Here is a 17,827-nt window from a genome sequence, read left to right as displayed (position 1 = left end):
ATCTCCTCGTCCATCTGGCAGACAGATCTTGGTACCGTCCATAGGTCCCACCTAATGGACAGGGCCTGCGCTGTCGGGGTCAGTGCTAGAAGTTAACAGGGCTTCTGGAAAGGAAGCTTCTCTCACAGAAGTCTAGGGTACGAGGAGGGATGGGCTCAGCAAAAGCAAGTAAAAGTGAGCAACTTGCTTGGAAGTTCAAGCTAAAGTTTTTCCTGTGATGAGGTGTTGGATATGCCTTCGGTTTAACTGCATGGTTTAAGGACAAGAGCAAATTGTAAGGAGTGAGCTTTTCTCAACATGAAGTTGAGGTTTCTTTTAAAGCAGTTGGAAGATAGCAAAAGCTTACAAAATATCTGTTATGACTCCTACTGAAAGAGATCTTAAAATTAGCTACTTTTATCCCTTCCCTCCTTTTAATATAATGAACTGGAATATTCTTTCTTGTTTGGAATCGTCCTCCCTTGTAGCTTGTAGAAGAGTTTGACTACTTCCTATCTGTCCTAGTGTGAGGTGGCTGTCCCTTGATGGATTTTAATGTTCCTGTGTTGTTCAATGTGTTCTTAGCTGCCTTTTGAGGTGTGCTGGAGTACTGGGCTATTGGAATTTCCCGCTGTCCTGTCATCTCTCCCACACCAGGCAGGTTGTAATTGGAGTAGCAGAATGGAAAGCATTTGGTGGGACTTCCACTTCTCTAAGGCTGGTGTTGAGCAGTCCCACAGCTGATGTGCCCCACGCCACCTTTTTAATTCAGTTGGCTGAAGGCCAGTTGCATTTGCCAGTTGTGGAAGACGTGAAAAGTCGTGAGCTTGGTCCAGCAAGAGGGGAGGCCTTCTGCTAGGCAGCCACACAGCCGACAGAAAGAGGGAAACTGCAGCGGGAAACTGCCCAAGCGCAGGTGCCACGTGCCAGAAGAAACCACCTCTTGTGGCCTCTAGACCACGTAGAATGTGCTCTATTCCTCTAGAGTGGAAAGGAACTCGTGTAAATTGTTTGTTGCCACCAGGGTGGTGCTGCTCTTGCTTGATGCGGTGAGGACTGGTAATAGCGTGGAAGTGGTTCTTAAAGCCAGCCAACCTGGGGGGAGAGAAGAAGCATTCTGAAACTTTCCAAAAAATGCATGTGCAGTCAATTAATTTGCCTTATTTCAAGTGCGTGCTTGGCTTTTTTCGTGTTTAACCGCGTAGCTGTTCTTGCACCAGGTTCTTTGACAATAAGGGTTTGTTTTATTCTTCAAGTGTCAAAATCTAAATGGCCCTGTCTGCAGGTACAGAGTCCTGTGAACTTGGAGCAGATGGCTGTGGTCACCAGATGTTGTGGAAACTAGAAGTTGGGTGAAAGTTAAGAAAGCATACAAGTTACTTGAAATCTAATAAAAAATAAATGCTGAAATAACTTCAGGTACTGCACTAGTCCAACCTTTTTTTATGGTATTACACTTCTTTTTTTTCCACTGTGTTGAAGTGTTTTTTTCACACAGCAAAGATCCATGCAAAACACAAGATGAAGCCAACCTTGGAGGAGAAATGTGAAAAATGGTAAACACGATGCTGTAAAATGCAGAATAAACTGGAAAAAAAAAAAAAGACATTTCTAAGCTTTTGATGGTAGGAATTTTTAAGTATTATCAAAAATGCTAGGTGTGTAAAGTCTTTAGTGTGTGACAGCTTGCTTTTTTGTTTGTTTTCGTAGAAATGTTCCTTTTTAACATTTGTATTGCAAATATAGTCTGTGGTAGTATAATGCTGCTTTGTACACAAGTGCTTTGAATAGTCTCAGCACTGAGAATGTATTCAGACTTTCTTAAACATGACTTAAGTAGATGCATTGGTTCAAGCCTCTTAATCCAGCTATCTAAAATCTTCTAAATACTTGCAGAAACGGCCATATTATATTAGGGATATATTCCATTTCCTGACTTGTTTCACTGCATAGTTTTTTGGAGAGAGGGATGTTCTTGCCTTTAAAAAAAAAAAAAAAAAAGAAAAAAAGAGTTTCTTTTATGTCCTGTGAATAAAACACGTCTGATTTAAAAATAAGCCTTTATCATCTTCCAGTACTATCATCTCTCCAAAGACCCCATGACCCTTCTTGTATGGTGTGGAGTTTAGCTGCATCATTTATCATTTGGAGTGAATTGTATTTCTTTTGAACTAAACGTTGAAGCTATATTATAATAAGGCCTTCTACCACTGATTAAATGAAGTAATGTATCTTTCGAAGAGATTTATATTGTGTAAATAATTTAAAGCTGCAACAATAAAGTTGGTTTCTAACTGCACTGTTAGCATACATTGTGATGACTTTGCTTTCTGCAGATTTGAAAACATTTTAAATAGATTTTAAATAGAATAGTTCAGTTTTCCTGAAGTTTCCTCAAGAGTTTTCTTATCAATATGAATTCCTATCAAAATGAATACCTTTTCTCCAAGGTTAACAGTACATCTATAAATAAAATACATTGCACCAGTATTTGGCTTGTAGAGAGTTAATGGCTTTGTTTTGCACATTAAATGCAGATTTTTTTTTTAAGAGCTAAAACCTCAAGGCTGAGAGGCAGGGACTATTTGTAATACAGCTCTTGGTAGGATTTACTGCTTTTAAAAAATTGAGGAAAAATATATGAAATGTTTGGTCTAGTGTGAAGTGCTGGGTTAAATGCAACTCCCTTTTTACAGGCTGCTGCACTGCACTGAAGGAAGGTTCTGCATTCAGTGCTGATGGCTCAGTGCTGGAAATTTGCTTTTGGGATTAACTGAGGTGTTAAAAATGTGGGTCAGTAAAATTCTGGTTTCTGTATCTCATTTATGCACCTTAAGGAGAATGACTTCACCAAGATCTGGATTTTACTTGGGAGTTACCCAGGTGCAACTGCTCACAGCAAATATACTGAGGAAAACTTGTGTCAAAGGCTGCCTTCCTGCCACACTTGTCACTGGAAATGGGACTTTCCTGCATACACTAAATGCAGACTTTTGTTAGCCATCTTCCTGATGGGCTTGGTTTAAAAAGTACAAGAATTTATGTGTATATCCAGTAAGGGATGGGTAAAACAAGCGAAGTAAACATTATGCACATTTTGCATGTAGGGACTAGTCTTGGGTTTAAGAAAAGCAGGACCTGGCCTTGGAGACTGGAGACATTTGTCTTTGCTTGAGTAGGTGCTTGTTTATAATAGTTCTCTCTAGATTTCAGCTTGCTGGTTTTCTGTAAGTGTCATGGCCAGCAGTAGTGCCGTACACTCAACTTCTGTGTGTGAGGGTCTCTAATGGGCCTCATAAGTGACCTAGGCACAGGGCTGGCTATTTCTGTGGGGCTTTTTCTGCTGCTGGAGCGCTGTTTCTGTGACAAAATGTCCAAGGCTCGTTTTTGTACTTAATAGAAAATACACAAATATGACCAGAGTTAGAGGTTTCCTTGTGGCTACGAATGGGCCATGAGAAGCGAGAAGAGCCGCTGCTTGTGCCTTCCTCCTCGGAGACCCTCAGAGCTCCTGCTACGCGCCGAGCTGTCACTGGGCTCTGCTCGCCGGGAACAGGAGCCCTCTTGTGCTGAGGGGCCAGCCCATCGTAACATGGGATCTTTTTCCCAGGTAAAATGGTTTCATTCACAGCTCGGGCCTCACCTTTGCGGAAAAGGCAGCACAGGCTTTTGCTGAACTGAAAGTTGTCAGCAGGAAGTAATAAATGTTTGTAGGCCACCTCAGGAAGGTTTTGAAGACGGTATTTTCCTCGAGATACAGAGCAAATTGCAGATGTGTAATAAGTAAAACAATGATGTGTAGTGGACTTCAATACCTACTCAATTTAAGCATCAATCATATGAAGTGTGCTGTCATTGTATTAAAAAAAAAGTGTGAAATGAAATCACCACTTTTACCCTTTATGACATTTTTATTCTCTTTATACAGGTTGCATCTAGAATTATGCAGGAATAGATGGAATAGATGACTTTATTCCCATTAGCACTAACAGAGTCCCGTAGTGTGTGAGTGAATTGCAATCTATGTTTATTGACATGTAACTATATAGAATAAAGGTGGAATAAAGGTTGTGGGGTTTTTCCTTTTTCCTTCCTTTTTTTTCAGGAATGTGAAGAGAGCGACGCAGCTAGCAGCAACCTAAGAAGTCAAAGGTGTTCTCTACTTTGGATGACCTAATGACTAACAGGCAAGCCTGAAGCGCAGCTCATACTTCGTTGCGGTTCCTTTCTGTGGATATCTTCATTTCTCTGGGTCCTGTGAAGCACAAAAAGAATGGCAAACTCCACCACTTACCCACAGGTGGCAATGGAGCTGCAGGCTGCGTCTCATTGCTCGAGAAGTGTTTCAAGACGGCTTATTTTTGTAGTACAGCATGTCATACATTGAGTTAAACAGGAAAAAGGGTATTCTTTTATCTCTCAGTGAGTCGCAGCCAAGATCTGTAATTGCCTTGCTCTTAATGTTGCGTAACTGTTAGCAAGACTCAAGCCAAGCATTAATGAATTTCATCAGAACTTCATTTTTTAATGAGCATCATTAATCGTTAGTCATGCGTGCTGCAACCTACACTTCTCTAAAGTGGGTGTTTGCCAATTGTGTTGCACTATGAAAACAGCACTATATTTTCCCCAGATTTCATCAGTAAAATAACAACAAGAAAGAAGACAGTGGTGGGGGGAAAACCTGGTTTCTTTGACCTTTTGAGTACTTGAGCTGCTCTCTGAAAGCTGGTCTGAAGCATCAGCTTGGGAGCAGCTGCTAGCCTGCTCCATTCTGGGCTGTTATAACAGCATTCCCAAAACGTATGAAATGGGAAGGGTCTCGCCCGCAGAGCTTAGCGGCAGTGCTCCAACCCTCCGTGCTGCTCCCGCCTGCTAAGGTGCAGTCACTGGGCATTTGCTGGCTCACGTCACAAAACCTTCCCAAGTTTCTCAGGCTAAACTTGCTTTTCAGGCTAGGAAAAATGATGAATTGGCTTTAGCTGCTGTGATGTTCTTGATCAAATCCTTGCTCTTTTGGGTTCTCAATCTTCCTAAAAGCTGAGCGAGCAATTTAGCAATTCGGGTAACAAGTCGGAGTTGTTTTGGTTTGGTTGTCTGCACCAAAACATCCTGCAGCCTGGTTGTACCCTTGCTGTAGTCAAGTAAAGCTGACTAGCTTCTGCAGGCTATGGATGTCAGACTATATTGGGGCTTTTTGAGAAACAAAAGCTTTTTGCTGTCATGAATGCTAGCGGTAGCGCAACTACTCATAGCTCAAGCTTAAAAAATGCAGACTCTCGCTGCAGATACTGATTTGCACCAAGATTTTAGAAGCAGGTTGAAATCTATTGTAATGCAGCTAATAACAGTACTGCCCAGAGAGGAAATGGTCTTCTTTGCATCTTACGCACTAGCCAAGAAAATATTTTCTCCTATTCTTAGCTGCAAACATAGCTGGTTGTGGTTACAGCAAACGAGTTGTCTAAGTTACTGATGGATAGAAGGAAATGTAAAACAGGAGATGTTCATTCGGAGGGGATCATAGAGAAGAGTGTGCTGCTGCGAAGAAAGAAGAGAAAATGTCTCTGTGAAGAAAGAAGAGAAAATAGTGTCTCCTTCTTGGAGGTACTCAAACCCTGCCTGGACCTGGTGACGGACAACCCGGTTTAATTGACCCTGCTTGAGCAGGGGGCTTGGACTGGGTGATCTGTAGCCTCCTTTCCAACTTCAGCTATTTGGGGATTCTGTGAAAAAATGAAGACCTGTTTAAGAAGATGCCTTTTTAATTTGACTTATTGTTTCCCTGGCATGTATCTTTAAATGCAATAGTGGTCCTTGGATACCTTTATGTTTGAATGTCTTCTTGGAAACCCATCAGTTCTCAGGTTGGTGTCCCAAAGCCATAAGTCTTCCATGGTGTCCCTACCACAAGTCTTGCAAGATCTGAGCTTTGTGTTTTGCAACATTTATTTAACATCTTTTTATTCATTAGATGTAGGGAAGCTACATATCAACTCCTTAGGATTCTTTAGATCAAAAAAAATGAAAGGAAAAACATGGTAAAAAAAAAGTATTTCCTAGTAGAACATCTACCTAGTAGAATCCTAGGGTGATACTTACGTTGTCTTGACATGCATATGAGGATTTCTACCCAGCTTTTACCTTTCCTAGCTGATTACTGAAAATTTTGGGGGAGACATAGCAATGCAAAAATGTTTCTTTGAGGTCCACCTCCAAACAAGAATATCTGGGATACAAATGTTTTTAATACCTATCGAGCTGCGCACATGTTCACGCTGGTGGAGCTGTAAATGTTCCTCCTTACTTTGTCTAACCTGGTCTGCAGCGAGGGAGGCTAGAGAAGAATGATGGGGGAGATGGCTGAGTAATTCAAATTACAAGAAATAATATAAAGATTGCCTCAATGAATTGGTGACATCGGGGCTACTGAAATTACATTTTTGTGCCAAGTTTTTGTAAATTTGGTCATTCATTCAGGAGCCTGAATTATGGCTGCCTTGCTTGAAAAGTACAGGCTTGTGTTAGGATATTGCAATTTGAGAATCACCATGAGTGCCAAAAATAAGCAGTATTTCAAACTTTGCCACTGAGTAATAATATTGTTACTGTGTTGTGCCTCATACTGCTGGACCAAATGGGATATTGCTGCTCATTCAAGTCTTCCTTTGTGCTGTGAACTGATAAATATATATATATCAGCTGGATTCACTAGCAGACATGTATATCTCTCTGAGCAAGTGACTTAATATTATTTCTTGCAATGCCTCTAACCTGTTAACTAATCTGTTTGGGAACAATCTCCATTTTCTCCATTTCTCTTTTCCTGCCATCTTTGTTTATTTAGATTGTCTAGATTCTAGATTTGGATACCCTTGGTCAGAGACACCAACAGTGAATAATGACTCACAGACAAAATCAACACTATTATCACAATTAAAAAAGCAAATCCTTTCACATTTTTGTTTAACAAAATTAATGCAAACATCAACATAACATAACTATAAATATATTAAATATTGGACCTATTTATACAGAATTGATTTATTCTATATGCTTAACTATAACAATATATACTATGTCTATTATTATGCATTATATATTTTATAATATATTCATATTATAACAGCATTAAAAATTATATAAATGCATTTCTCTCCCCATACTGGAAGTAAAACAATCAAAGACTTCTGAAAGTGCAAGGTGTGTTTAGGTTTTGTGAGCTGAAAGTTTCAGAAACTCATACATGCTGTTCTAACATTGCATCAGTTATTAGGCTTAGTTCTGAACAAGGTTCTACTAAAAACATCAGTCCTAACCAGGATCTGTCATGTGTACATTAAATGGAGCAAAAAACCAGCTGGCTGGCAAATGTAATTTCCTTGCCATGGGAAATGATCTGAAATTGCAAAATGTTATCTTACTGTCATATTGTTCTACAAAGAAACACATGGCATAAAATAATTCCATTTCTTCAAATAATTCAATATTTAAATATATAATATTCAAGTCATGGATGGCAGATAATATCTCTTAGTAGCAGTTTCTGTTCTAATTGTTGATTATATTTTTAAATACAGCAGCAGAAGAACAAGCACTATCTATTCTACAAATAAGCTTAGACACCCAAGCCATTTTGCTTTTTACTTTGTGTGTGTATATATAGACACACAGAAAAAGAGACAGTCTTCCACCCAAGGACCTTGCAGTAAAATTAAAAGAAGGTCACATTCATTTGTCATGACATTCATATGAAGGTTGTATTCACACCTGTCATTTCACAGGTAAAGAGGAACAACATAGAAGTATAAATTACAAACCAAGCTTCTCATAATGACTTTTGTTGCAAAAGCAGGAATTAAACTCAGTTTTTTTTTAAGACCCATCTTTTTTTTCGTCTTCAGGAAAATTGTGCTCACTGAGACTGAAACTTTCTACAAATGTGCTCTATTTGCTGAAATTTTCCTGAAACTTGGGGCAATGGGAGAGGCATAGGTGAAATCCGTTCTTTTGAATCAGGCAGGAAAGCAGGTGTCTAAGTTGCATCTTAATGAACTCCTTTAGCATCAGGGCAGTAAGTCTAGAATGGGCATCTCTTCTTCCTCCCCATAATGGTTAAGAACCCAGATCTGTTACAGTTAGTACCAAAACTGGGAATTGGAAATGTTTTTGCAATTTGATTTCCAGGACAGTCTCTTAACTCCAAACATCCCATTGTCGATACTGATAACAAATTCATGATTTTTGACATAATTTAAGCATCACTGACAGTTTCTAAGACATCTTCACATTAGCTATTATGCACAAAAGCCTAAAAAGGAGATTTACACTGATTTTTAGTGCGGTAAGTATTAATAGACGGCTCATTCTGTTTCTTTTTCCAAAATTCATACCATATACGTTTTTTTCTGCTACTGATAGCCTGAATGGACTGACCTGTGACTTCAAGAGGGCAACCAGCCTTAGCTTGAAGAGACACAGGGAAAGGAGAGCTCCCCTCTTTAACAGACCCCATATTTCTATGGGTCTATGGGCAGTCAAACTGCCCATAAGAAGAATTAATCTCTTTTTCCCCTCAGAATTTGTCTGCCTTCAATTCCTCGTTCTAACTCTCTTGGCTTAAAAAAGAAAAGAAAAAATGTCCCTTTTTTCAACCATTTTTCCCAGCACTCTTTCAGTCTTCTTTTCAACAAGTAAAACTAACTAAGCTGTTAAGTCTTGGCTAATAAACCAAGTGCCTTTCTCATGGCACTTTTCTGTGCCTAGATATATTGGGCCCCATATTCCTCTCTTGCTCCCCCTTGATATCCTACTAGCTTCCCCCTGGCATTCACTTAGTGGTTAGTTATTTATTGTTTATAAAAAATAATAAATAATTTTGTTTATAAATTGTATACATAAGTAAATCCACTTCAGAGTCCCTTCGTACCAAGAGAGAGTTCCCACCTTGGTAGCAGGGTCTTAACTTTCGAACCTCTGGTTTCTCTAGGTGATTCTGACCATGCTATGATGGCCCTGGACACTGCCAAACTCCTGATTACCTTGAAATTTGTCAGAAGTGCTTTTACATTCGCTTCAGGATCACAGAGGGCAATATTGAATAGCACTGGGCGATGAACTGATCCCTTCCACCATATATCTGACACGCAGTCATAACTCACCACTGACAACTATTTTTTTTGAGATCTGTGAGTTAGCCAGTTTTTAATTAGAGCTTGCTGAAACAATTCTTCTGTAAAAAGAATTCTGTTTGTCAAAATCCAAATGTTTTGTGAGAATGTGTCAGTTCTGACAAATATTTTTAACAAGAAAAAGTCAAAACATTTCATTTTTACTTTCTTGATTTATTTTAATAATATTAAAACATTTTGTTTTGATATAAGATAAAAATTGTTTTGACTTTATCGTGTTTTTATTTCATCTTCTTTCTATATTAAAATACCTTTAGCATGCTTCACATTTAATATACCAGCTAACACATCATATTTAACATAAAAGGAAAGCACAGATGAAATGAGGAGACTTTATCCAAATGAAACGAGTTCCAAAGCAGCTTGGGGACCATCATTTAATCCATGAATGATTTTGAAGATACAACATTTGCTCTAATTTGGAAACCATCTCAACTCCCTATCCCAGAATTTTGTGCAAGATGAGTTGGTGTTCTTGATCCCTTTAAAGCCTGCTCCATTGAGAAGTAAGAGTGTTTTAATTTTAAGACTGGTATTGTTGCTTTGGAGCAGTTTCCTTTCAGCTGCAGAGTTTCCCTGAGCTGGAGATGGGAACCAACACATGGGAAGGGGCTGGTGTCGCAAAGGGGACCAGCAATTATGAGGATTGCTATTCTCAGATGAAGGCAGCAAGGAAATGAAAATTAATTCTTAGGAAAAATACCACCTATGAACAAAGCAAAATACAAACAAGGGTCAATGCCTGCCTTTGCAGGTGATTAATTCCTTGTAATGGAAGCAGGGGGGATCTGTGCCGACCCAGCAGTCAGGTGCATCTCTGTAGGGCAAGATGTAGCCCTCAGGCCCTTGGGAGGACGCTTATGTGGTCCCAGGTACACTGAAGTTGCATGTTATGCTCAGGTCCTTTTCCACAGTAAATCTCCATGGTGTTCATTGCGGAATGAAGCTCTTCTGCATGAAACTGATAGAAATGTTAACAAAATGTTCACATCACAGGTCTTCAGCCACAAGCTGCAGAGAAAATCCTGGGATGCTGGCAGATTTGAGGCCAGCTCTCCTGTACTCGTCCTCTCAGGTCCAGCACTCCGGGCTCTGTGAAGGCAGCTCGACATGGGCAAGAATTGGGGCAGAATAGGATAGTAGAAGCCCAAAATGTGCATTTGCACTCTCCCAGCCCCAAGATGGGTATCAAAACCCAAACAACAGAGGATTTTGCCAGCCAATGTATAAATAGGCCTTCAGGCATGTCCTGTGTTTTCATGCAGATTTTAGCTCAAGAGTAGGGTCTTTATTTTAGCCTCTCCTTCCCCTTTGCCTTTCCTCTTTGGCTCCCCTCCTGCTGTGCTCACTACAACCTGGTTCAATACCTGCCCATGCATCAGCGCAGTAACAAGAAAACAAACAGGAAAACACTCATAAAACATCCTCCTCATTCCTACTTTTGTGTAGGAAAAAAACACAGAAAACAGAAAATATGATGACATGGATGTTCCTATGGGAAATGTCTGCTTTCAATTCTGTATTGGGTACAAAGACCCGGTCTGATGCTATTTTGGTTTTCCTCAGAAAAATATATTTGCTGAGCAAGATGTTTTCATTAAGCCATTTCTTCCCCCAAAAAGCTAAATTTCAAAACTTTTTAATAATAACCATCAATTATCTAAGCTGGTGGGATATTTGGCTAAAAAACACAAGTGTTATTTTCATCTGGAAAGTTTTAATTTTTGCATGTCCAAACTCTTATGGTTGAGAATTCGGACATGAAAATTTAAGGAAAAAAATGCTGAAACAAAATTGTCTTCTCTGCCATTTTTTTCCATGGGAAAAAAAAAATGTCTTTTACCATGTATGTGCAACAGCAATCCCTATGTAGCAGGAAGTTGTTTTGTCTACCAATATACTTTCTGCACTGTATAGTTGTGATATTCCTGACAATGACTTTTCTTGAACATTTAGTCCCTTTCTCCATCTGTAGAACTGAGACAACCCCTCTTGGGGATTAGTTGTCTTAACCCAGGATACTTTCAACATACAAACTCTTACAGTGATCCTAAGCTGTTTGCAGGCTTCGATACTTAAAGTGCTGTCTTCCTTCATTGAGTAACTACTTAATTAACCAAATAGAATCTCTTCTAATCAGTGGATCTTCTCTCTCTCATTCTGAGTCATAGAATGCCGAAGGTTGGAAGGGACCTCAGAGGTCATCTAGTCCAACCCCCCTGCACACGCAGGGTCACCTAGAGCACGTGGCACAGGGCTGCATCMAAGCGGGTTTTAAAGATCTCCAAAAAAGGAGACTCCACAACCTCTCTGGGCAGCCTGTTCCAGTGCTTTGTCACCCTCACAGTGAAGAAATGCTTCCTTAAGTTCATGGGAACTTCCGATGCTTCAGTTTGAAGCCATTTCCTCTAGTCCTATCACTGTCCACCACTGAAAAGAGGCYGCCCCCCTCCTCCTCACTGCCTCCCTTGAGGTATTTATACACGCTGATCAGGTCCCCCCTCAGCCTCCTCTTCTCCAGGCTGAACAGRCCCAGCTCTCTCAGCCTTTGCTCATAGGGCAGATGTTCCAGGCCCCTGATCATCCTTGTAGCCCTGCGCTGGACTCTCTCCAGCAGCTCCACATCCCTCTTGTACTGGGGAGCCCACAACTGGACAGTCTCCAGATGTGGCCTCACCAGGGCTGTGTAGAGGGGGACGATCACTTCCCTCGACCTGCTGGAGACGCTTTTCTTAATGCACCCCAGGATCCCGTTGGCCTTCTTGGCCACCAGGGCACACTGCTGTCTCATGGTCAACTTGTCAATCTGACAACTTCAAGCTCTGGAAACATCCCATGGCTGGAATGCATGTGCATTGCCTAATATGTGCTTTGTCCTCACTACAATGTGAACACACAGATACCTTATTTTTCTTTTACTTAGGAAAAACATCTAAAGAGGGCCCAGTTCTATAGTTAGGGCACCATGAGTGGCCATAACATCACCCATTTCATGACTATCAGGAGGCTCAAGAGTCAGCCTGTAGAGATCATTGTAATCTATGAGTTGCATTTTTAGAAATTGTTCTTCTGCTGCTTCTAAGGATGTCGAACCTGTCTTGAGAAAGCAAAAAAAAATTAAAAAAAAAGTGGAACAATAATATAAAATTAATGTTAAACAGAGGTAAGGTTGAAACCAGCTTTAGCTTTCATCTATAACTGTCTTTGTCTCAAGTGTCTCTGACAGTCTCAGCCTCCCATCGTTTGGACTGACATTTCTCACACCAGCTCTGAATCCAAAGGTAATTATAAACTGTTAAAGATTGTTACACTCAAAGAAAGGAGAAAAATAATGTTATTTTTAAGATTTGAGACAAGATTGCTTTTACAGTGGATGACTGTTCTCTGGAGAATATGGTGTTTTCCCTCGTCTCCATGCTGATGTTTCTGGAGTTACATAGGTCAGTGTTGTTCACTCCTCTGCTTTCCTGAGACCTTCTCAGCAGCTTTTTGTCCAGTCTCAGGATACTGATATTAAGATGGTTCATGACACACATATCAAATATCTAGTCCCTCCTCTCCACTTACAATGTTTTTTAATGTACTCTTTGCTAGATTGCTTCAGATTGGAGCCATAGGGCATCTTTTAAACAATCTTTTACAAGCGTGTACACTTTGCTCCTATAGCAAACACCTATTTCTTCAGACTAATTAAAAATAAATTGCCAAATCTGATTATTAAAGTTTAATAGGACTTTTCTGATGGAAAGGAGAGGTTCTGATGTAGGAGAGGTTAAGGAACATCAAAATATGGCTTTAGCTCATTCAATCCAAGTGAAAACAGTCCATGTGTAATACTTTGTTAGACTTATAAGGAGCATATAGTTTTTCATCATGCAATTAAAAAATTGGACTACATTTCTCTATCAGCATTGCTCTACTGGAGATCCTTAGACTCTCTTCTTCTCTATAAGGAGGACTCCCTGGAGGATCACGTCTCCTACAATATATTTTTGACAACTCCCTGTGACCGAGCCAGACAAGGAATGTAGATCTCATGAGGATAATAGAAAAACTGTGCTTGTGAATAACACTCATAAAGCCACAAAAGGCAAATAGTGAATACATCAAATGAAGCATTACAGGTCAGTTTAAAACACTAAAACAAAAAAATGATTTGGAGAATGTCAGAACAATTAGGATTTTCCTTTGAAGACATAAAGATACTGCATTTTTTTCAGGTACTTGCATTCTACAAGTCTGTCAGCTCTATTCTTATTGGGTGTCAAATACTGAGAAGTGCAAACTCACTCAGCCTTATTTGATCAGTTCCCCAGTTCCTCTGTCCTGACAAACACGTTCCCAGCAGGCTCTATTACAAAGAACCACAGAATGGTTGAGGTTGGAAGGGACCCCTAGGAATCATCTCGTCCAACCCCCTGCTCCAGCAGGGACACCCAGAGCACGGGCACAGGGTGGCATCTAGGTGGGTTTTGAAGACCTCCAGAGAAGGAGACTCCACACCTCTCTTGGCAACCTATTCTTGAACTCCATGTATTGGCTTTCATGAGCTTGATAGACTTGTTTTTTCCCATGTTTCCCCATGTACTAATTCAGACCCAGAATCAAAATTTTCAACAGGAATGTTCTTATTAGAAATCATCCCATTTTCTTTGTTGTTGCTACTCCCTGCAACAGTGTTAGCAGCCTTCCTCGTGAAGTTAGGATTTAACCAAAATCTTTGTACAGGGAGAGGTAGTCCTGGGAGTGAGTGCAGGTAGGAGGAATCAAGATTTTCCCAAGGTATGTCTCCCAGATAGAGCCAGACATACTATGGACTTAGAACAGTCTGACAGATGGACATCTGAGGAGGCACTATTTTAGGAATATTAGGACAGCAATGTTGCATCAGACCAGAAGATACTTTCTGCCTACTGTGGAAGTGAGGAAATGGAGTGTAAGAAGAGGCCTGGTATATAGGAAAAACTAGCCTTTACCTCCTGCTCAGGGACTTTCTGAGCTGAAGACATGAGGAAACTTTGTGTTCAGCAGCCCTTTATAGATTTTCCTGCATGAATTTGTTAAATTACATTTCAAACTGTACTTCTTACACTTTTGGCATGCAGAGCATCTACACTTGATCTGGATTATGTACCGTACCGACAAGTGCTTTCTCTGCTCATTCCAGTGCTGCTGCAAGGTCAATTCACTTCCTGTCTTCTAGGTCTGAGGGACTCAGAGGCAGCTACAAATCTGTTGCTCTTCTCAAGATTTGCCAGTATTCTGAAGACTCAACATTCCCCTTTTTCCAGCTATGCTGGTCCATACCTCTGATCATGTCTACTGCCCTACTGTTTCTATCGTTTCTGAAATGAATGACAAGAACTTCAAGCAGATGTGTATACATCAGAGCATACAGTGCACTGAGGTTTCTGTTGTGTTTGATCTTCCTTCCCTAGTAATTCGCAGTGTCCTATCTGCCTTTTTGATGACTGTGGAGCACAGACTTGACCTTCCCATGGCCTTATCCACAATGACTCCAACATCTTCCTAATGGTAATTACTGACTTCATGCCCAAGTGTGGCTCTTTGCTTTTCTTGGTGTTTGTTTGCTTTTCCTGGCTACCTTATCACCTACTCACCCAATAACTTTCTCCCACTGATGGACCTTTGGATTTCCGAGAAACCAGCTGTGCCAAATAGTTCTGCTTCTGGCTTGTGACACAGTCCCAGCGTGGGAGCTGCGCTTGAGCACTGTGGGAGCTTGAGCTGGCTACCACTGGCTGCCCTGCAAGAAGTTTCCACTCCGTGCTTGCTTTTGAAACGAGCCACACTGATTCTCGAATGTCCCTTAGCCCAGCTCCTCCATACCTCAGACTTCTTGTGCTTCTCCACTCCTCATGCTAGGATGAGGAGATTCTATACAGGTTTCTATGTTTTTCCCCCTTTGGAAAAGCATGATTGTTTCTATTTTGTATTTTCTTAGGCCTGAGCCCTTCATGGCATGTTTCAGAAAGCTGACTTACGTTCCTTGCTTGCCTAGTTAACCTTAGCCAAGATTCAAATCTCGATCTGGAACAGAACTGAACTTTGACATTTTCTTTTCCAGCTGCTTCGCTGAGTTCAAAATGCCACGCTACTGCACACATGAATTCCAGAATAGAGCTGCTTCCTTCCAACCTACAAGAAAAGTCTTAATCAACACAAGGGAAAACTGCAGTATTTGTAAAATTCCTTTTTCCACTTGCAAGGATAAAATATTCCATAAACCACTCTGCTCAGCTGACCACTCTACTCCTAAAGGAATGGCATATGTACCCTTCAGGAGGAGCAAAAGTCATTCTGCCCACCGTGCCCATATGGGAAAGATTACATCTGAACTGTCCACATCCATTCGCAAATCTTCTCAAATATATACTACTTATCATTGTAGTAATCAAAAATCTGTTTATCTTATGCCATGACAGATTGCTGAAAGGAAGGCACCAGAGTACTGCGTTTGGATTCAGTGATGACGAAGTCTCTTCCAGTATAACGTCTGCTGTTACTGCTTGCCATGACACCATTTTGATACAAATAGAAAAAAATAATGGTGATTATGGTGATTTCATGCTACGCCTTTTTTTTTCCTAAGAAATCAGCACCCACAGAAATGTGTGGGTTTTGATCAAGAGAATCTCACCTTTAATGGTACTTCTCGCTGTACCCACCATTGAAGGCATGGGGCAGAAGACTCAGAAGATCTTACACCATGTATTTCAACCTATGTGTAAAACCAGGCTCCCTGAAAGAATGTGAACAATTAATTTACTGCAACTTGTAATGTTAAGAATTCTCCTCCAAGCATTCGACTTATGATGTGTCCCAGCAATTGATGGTTTCCCACATTCTAAAAACAATATAACAGTCTTTCTTCATGTTAAACACAATAACGGTGCGACACTGCCATGACTATGAGCAATTGTTAAACAGATCTCCTTATTATATATAATTACCTCGCTGTCTAAGCAAGCAGCCACACAGAGAAGCTTATTTTTTCTTAAATTTAATTGAAACCCAACAGTATTGCAAACTCTCAGAATACTCTCACAAAAGGGCTTGGTATTCATAAAGTAATTTGTTGCTAATTTTGCTCAGTGCATTAAAAGGCTGATGGAAGTAGGGGACCACAAAAGCAAATACACTGCTCTAAGCTAGAATTTTTATCACTTTCTAAATGACACAGTGAATGACAGGGAAAAGCTGCATGATAGTGGCTGAGTGGGTATTGATGGCTGCTGCAGTGCTAAATGATGCATTGGCACTGAAATATAGTGAAAGAACAAAACATCAGTGACTTTCATTTTATTCTTTCAGTAAAAAAAATCTACATCAAGAATTGCAAAACCTGAATGGGATTTGTTAAAAAAAAAATTAACTAAAGGAAACACACAGTAGACAAGCGCGGTTGTGTGCCCACGCTCCCTCACCCATTGCTGCACTGGCACCACAAGGAGGGCTCTGAAAAGTGCAAGAGCAGAATTGCGGAGATCCAAGTTTTGCTTTTACAAAAGCCTAATAAACTCCATCACGTGCCTGCAAAATGGGGAGGACGTGGATAAAGGAAGAGCATTCCTTCTGCTCACCTTTGTACCCAAATTTGCACCAAAATGTGGGTGCCCATATTAAAAAGTCTGCCTGAAGGATGGAGGAGAATGAGCTCCTCCAATTGCTGGTGCAAAGCAGATTGGAGGATCAGATCTTGCTGCGTTGCATTGTCTGAAGTGCATGTACACAAAAACAAACACACTCAATATGTTATATGCACAATACCCGCTATTTTGTCTAATGGTAGGGCAGTGAACAAGGGACCTCCCAGGACATAATGCAAGTATTTCTCTTGTTCAAGCTCATACATTTTCAGCTTGAGACGTGTGATGGCTCCACCCCTCCTGTGCTTTAGGTAGACCAAGACTAAGGTAAGACCAACATGTCAGGAGGTCCCAGTCTGTGCACTGGGCTTCATGGTTCAGGCCTCTGGCCCTGCCAAATTGTGATGCATAAAGTAGGTGGATCTTGACAAAGCTGGACCTCTCTTTGAGCCATGGGGCTTGTAAATAATCTCAGCTGGGGGTGGACTGAGCTGCGGGACGATTTGGAAATCAACACTCACCCCTTAGCTGGCGGGGCTGAGCTCACTTCCCACTCAAACCACAGCCCCTGTGCTCCAAAAATATGAGATGTATAGGATTAGAAAGGAGGTGACCTCACTGATGACAGCTGGACTCCACCCTCTGTGCTCCACAGGGGGTCATAGCCACAGTGTGAACGACGGCAAGTCCCCTGCACCCCAGTGAGGTCTGGACACCATCAGTGACCTCATGGGCTTATTATTGCTTCTTACTTCACTCTCATTTTTTCACTTGCATTTTTCATTGCCCATCCAATATTTTAATTCTCTCAGTATTTCTTAAGCTGCCCTTGGGTCCTATTATCAGCAAAGAACAGGGATACTAAGAATAATTTTGCTTACACTGCTAGGGTAGAGGTCAGCCCTTGGCAGCAGAGATGTTTGTAGTTCTATTAATATAAAAATTACTTTTTCTTCCTTCCTTCCTTCCTTCCTTCCTTCCTTCCTTCCTTCCTTCCTTCCTTCCTTCCTTCCTTCCTTCCTTCCTTCCTTCCTTCCTTCCTTCCTT

Source organism: Nothoprocta perdicaria, unplaced genomic scaffold (genome assembly GCF_003342845.1).
Source record: "Nothoprocta perdicaria isolate Ctin4 unplaced genomic scaffold, notPer1 scaffold_167, whole genome shotgun sequence".
In the NCBI taxonomy this organism is placed as follows: Eukaryota; Metazoa; Chordata; class Aves; order Tinamiformes; family Tinamidae; genus Nothoprocta; species Nothoprocta perdicaria.
Note: the sequence above shows the minus strand (reverse complement) of the source record.